Genomic DNA, 5,388 nt, shown 5'->3' on the forward strand with positions numbered 1-5,388 from the left:
TTAATCGCTCAGTCTCAAGCTTTCACTTGACACCTTCACGCCACAAGCACATGGTTAGGGACAACTTGTTTTAGCCACTTAGGCCAGGATTTTATTCCTGTGGGCCCTCCTATCCACTGATGCTCAAAGCCTTGGATCCTTTTTATTTTACCCTTGCCTTTTGGTTTAAAGGGCTATTGGCTTTTTCTGCTTGCTTTTTCTTTTTCTTTCTTTTTCTTTTCTTTTTTTTTTCGCCATTTTTTTTCGCAAGCTTTTCACTGCTTTTTCTTGCTTCAAGAATCAATTTTATGATTTTTCAGATTATCAAATAACATTTCTCCTTTTTCACCATTCTTTCAAGAGCCAACAATTTTAACATTCATAAACAACAATATCAAAAATATGCACTGTTCAAGCATTCATTCAGAAAATAAAAGTATTGCCACCACATCAAAATAATTAAGCTGTTTTAAAATTCGAAATTCATGTACTTCTTATTCTTTTACAATTAAAAATATTTTTCATTTAAGAAAGGTGATGGATTCATAGGACATTCATAACTTTAAGGCATAGACACTTAGACACTAGTGATCATGTAATAAGACACAAACATAAATAAAACATAAAGATAATTTTCAAAAAACAGAAAATAAAGAACAAGAAAATTAAAGAACGGGTCCACCTTAGTGATGGCGACTTGTTCTTCCTCTTGAAGATCTTATGGAGTGCTTGAGCTCCTCAATGTCTCTTCCTTGCCTTTGTTGCTCCTCTCTCATGACTCTTTGGTCTTCTCTAATTTCATGGAGGAGAATGGAATGCTCTTGGTGTTCCACCCTTAGTTGTCCCATATTGGAACTTAATTCTCCTAGGGAGGTGTTGATTCGCTCCCAATAGTTTTGTGGAGGAAAATGCATCCCTTGAGGCATCTTAGGAATCTCATGATGAGGAATTTCCTCATGCTCTTGTCCATGAGTGGGATCTCTTGTTTGCTCCATCCTTTTCTTAGTGATGGGCTTGTCCTCATCAATGAGGATGTCTTCCTCTATGTCAATTCCAACTGAATTGCAGAGGTGACAAATGAGATGAGGGAAGGCTAACCTTGCCAAAGTAGAGGACTTGTCCGCCACCTTGTAGAGTTCTAGGGATATAACTTCATAAACTTCTACTTCCTCTCTAATCATGATGCTATGGATCATGATAGCACGGTCTATAGTAACTTCAAACCGGTTGCTAGTGGGAATGATTGAGCGTTGGATGAACTCCAATCATCCCCTAGCCACTGGCTTGAGGTCATGCCTTTTTAGTTAAATCGGCTTCCCTCTTGAATCTCTCTTCCATTAAGCGCCCACTTCACAAATGTCTATGAGGACTTGGTCCAACCTTTGATCAAAGTTGACCCTTCTAGTGTAGAGGTGTGCATCTCCTTGCATCATGGGCAAGTTGAATGCCGACCTTATATTTTCCGGACTGAAATCTAAGTATTTCCTCCGAATCATTATAAGCCAATTCTTAGGGTCCGGGTTCACATTTTGATCATGGTTCTTGGTGATCCATGCATTGACATAGAACTCTTGAACCATTAAGATCCCGACTTGTTGAACGGGGTTGGTGAGAATTTCCCAACCTCTTCTTCGAATCTCATGTCGGATCTCCGGATATTCACCCTTTTTAAGCTTGAAAGGGACCTCGGGGATCACTTTCTTCTTGGCCACAACTTCATAGAAGTGGTCTTGATGCACCCTTGAGATGAATTTCTCCATCTCCCATGACTCGGAGGTGGAAACTTTTGTCTTCCCTTTCCTCTTTCTAGAGGTTTCTCCAGCCTTTGGTGCCATAAATGGTTATGGAAAAACAAAAAGCAATGCTTTTACCACACCAAACTTAGAAGGTTTGCTCGTCTTCGAGCAAAAGAAGAAAGAAGAGAGTAGAAGAAGAAGAAATAGAGGAGATGGAGGGGGGTTTAGTGATTCGGCCAAGGGGGGTAAGTAGTGTGTATGATGTGTGAAAATGAAGGAGTGAAGATGGGTTTATATAGGAGTGGAGAGAGGGGTAGGATTCGGCCATGTATGGGTAGGGTTTTTTGATGGAGGAATGTAGATTGGTGAAGAGATTATGGAGAAGAGGGTAGGATTTGATAGGTGAGGGGTATTTGGGGAAGAGGTATTATGAAAAGGTGTAAAGAAGAGAGAGAGAGAGAGAGAGAGAGAGAGAGAGAGAGAGAGATGAGGTAGGTGGGGATCCTGTGGGGTCCACAGATCCTGAGGTGTCAAGGATTTCTCATCCCTGCACCAATTAGGTGTGCAAAACGCCCTTTCTTGCTAATCCTAGCATTAAACGCCAGGTTGCTGCCTATTTCTGACATTTAACGCCAGCTTCTTGCCCTTTTCTGGCGTTAAACGCCAGTCTGGTGCCCTTACTGGCGTTTAAACGCCAGTAGGCTTCTCCTCTAGGGTGTGCTGTTTTTAATACTGTTTTTCATTCTGTTTTTTGCTTTTTCAGTTGTTTTTGTGACTTCTCATGATCATCAATCTACAGAAAACATAAAATAATAATAAAAAATAGAAATTTAACATAGATAAGTAAAAATTGGGTTGCCTCCCAACAAGCGCTTCTTTAATGTCAGTAGGTTGACAGTGGGCTCTCATGGAGCCTCACAGATACTCAGAGCATGATGATGGCCTCTCAACGCCAAACTTAGAGTTTGAATGTGGGGTTTTTGTTTGACTCTGTATTGAGAGAAGCTTTTCATACTTCCTCTCCATAATTACAGAGGGAGATCCTTGAGCTTTAAACACAAGGGAGTCCTCATTCACTTGAAGGACCAATTCTCCTCTGTCAACATCAATCACAGCTTTTGCTGTGGCTAGGAAGGATCTACCAAGGATGATGGATTCATCCATACACTTCCCAGTATCTAGGATTATGAAATCAGCAAGGATGTAGTGGTCATCAACCTTTACCAAGACATCCTCTACAAGTCCATAAGCCTGTTTCCTTGAATTGTCTGCCATCTCTAGTGAGATTCTTGCAGCTTGTACCTCCAGGATTCCTAGCTTCTCCATTACAGAGAGAGGCATGAGGTTTATGCTTGACCTTAGGTCACACAGAGCCTTCTCAAAGGTCATGGTGCCTATGGTACAAGGTATTAAAAACTTTCTAGGATCTTGTCTTTTTTGAGGTATTCTCTGCCTAGTCAAGTCATCTAGTTCTTTGGTGAGCAAAGGGGGTTCATCCTCCCAAGTCTCATTATCAAATAACTTGGCATTTATTTTCATGATTGCTCCAAGGTACTTAGCAACTTGCTCTTCAGTAACATCTTCATCTTCTTCAGAGGAAGAATACTCATCAGAGCTCATGAATGGCAGAAGTAAATTTAATTGAATCTCTATGGTCTCAGTATGAGCCTCATATTCCCATAGTTCCTCATTAGGGAACTTCTTGGAGGCCAGTGGACGTCCATTGAGGTCTTCCTCAGTGGAGATCACTGCCTCTTCCTCCTCTCCAGGTTTGGCCGTGTGGGTTATGTTGATGGCCTTGCACTCTCCTTTTGGATTCTCTTCTGTATTGCTTGGAAGAGTGCTAGGAAGGAGTTCAGTAACTTTCTTACTCAGCTGACCCACTTGTGTCTCTAAATTTCTAATGGAGGACCTTGTTTCAGTCATGAAACTTTGAGTGGTCTTAATTAGATCAGAGACTATGGTTGCTAAGTCAGAATGGCTCTGCTTAGAATTCTCTGTCTGTTGCTGAGAAGATGATGGAAAAGGCTTGCTATTGCTAAACCTATTTTTTTCACCATTACTGTTGTTGAAGCTTTGTTGAGGCCTCTGTTGGTTCTTCTATAAGAGGTTTGGATGATTTCTCCATGAAGGATTATAGGTGTTTCCATAGGATTCTCCCATGTAATTCACCTCTTCCATTGCTGGGTTCTAAGGATCATAAGCTTCTTCTTCAGATGAAGCTTCTTTGGTACTGCCTGTTGCTGCTTGCATTCCAGATAGACTCTGAGAAATCATATTGACTTACTGAGTCAATATTTTGTTCTGAGCCAATATGGCATTCAGAGTATCAATCTCAAGAACTCCTTTCTTCTGATTTGTCCCATTATTCACAAGATTCCTTTCAGAAATGTACATGAATTGGTTATTTGCAACCATTTCAATGAGTTCCTGAGCTTCTGCAGGCGTCTTCTTCAGATGAAGAGATCCTCCAGCAGAGCTATCCAATGACATCTTGGACAGTTCAGACAGACCATCATAGAAAATACCTATGATACTCTATTCTGAAAGCATGTCAGAAGGACACCTTCTGATCAATTGCTTGTATCTTTCCCAAGCTTCATAGAGTGATTCACCTTCCTTCTGTCTGAAGGTTTGGACTTTCACTCTAAGCTTACTCAATTTTTGAGGTGGAAAGAACTTTGCCAAGAAGGCATTAACTAGCTTTTTCTAAGAGTTCAGGCTTTCCTTAGGTTGTGAATCCAACCATGTCCTAGCTTTGCCTCTTACAGCAAAGGGAAAAAGCATAAGCTTGTAGACCTCGGGATCAACCCCATTGGTCTTGACAGTGTCACAGATTTGCAAGAATTTAGCTAAGAACTGATGAGGATCTTCCAATGGAAGTCCATGAAACTTGCAATTCTATTGCATTAGAGGGACTAATTGAGGCTTAAGCTCAAAGTTGTTTGCTTCAATGGCAGGGATAGAGATGCTTCTCCCATAGAAGTCGGGAGTAGGTGCAGTAAAGTCACCAAGCACCTTCCTTGCATTGTTGGCATTGTTGTTGTTTTCGGCTGCCATGGCTTCTTCTTGTTTGAAAAGCTCTGTTAGGTCCTCTACAGAGAGTTGTACTTTAGCTTCTCTTAGCTTTCTCTTCAAGGTCCTTTCAGGTTCAGGATCAGCCTCAACAAGAATGTCTTTGTCCCTACTCCTGCTCATATGAAAGAGAGAGGAGAAGGAAGTATGGAATCCTCTATGTTACAGTATAAAGATTCCTTGCGATGTCAGAGAAAAAGAAGAATAGAAGGAGGAGGTAGATAGAGGAGAATTCGAACTTATCAAGAGGGATAGAGTTCGAATTGCACATTGAGGAGGAGTGTTAGTCCTTAATTAGAAGGAGGTGGGAAGGGAGGAAAGGATTTCGAAAATTAGTTAAAAAAAATTCGAAATAATTAAAAGAAATTTTGCAAAATTGATTGATGATTTTCAAAAACTAAAATTGAGAAAGTATTTAAGTGATTTTGAAAAAGATTTTGAAATTAGAAATCAAAAAGATATGATTGAGAAAATTATTTTAAAAAAGATGTGATTGAGAAGATATGATTGATATGAAAAAAGGAAGTTTTAAAATTAAGGTTGATTACTTGACTAACAAGGAATTAAAAGATATGATTCTAGAATTAAAATTTGATCC

Source organism: Arachis hypogaea, chromosome 12 (assembly GCF_003086295.3).
Source record: "Arachis hypogaea cultivar Tifrunner chromosome 12, arahy.Tifrunner.gnm2.J5K5, whole genome shotgun sequence".
In the NCBI taxonomy this organism is placed as follows: domain Eukaryota; kingdom Viridiplantae; phylum Streptophyta; class Magnoliopsida; order Fabales; family Fabaceae; genus Arachis; species Arachis hypogaea.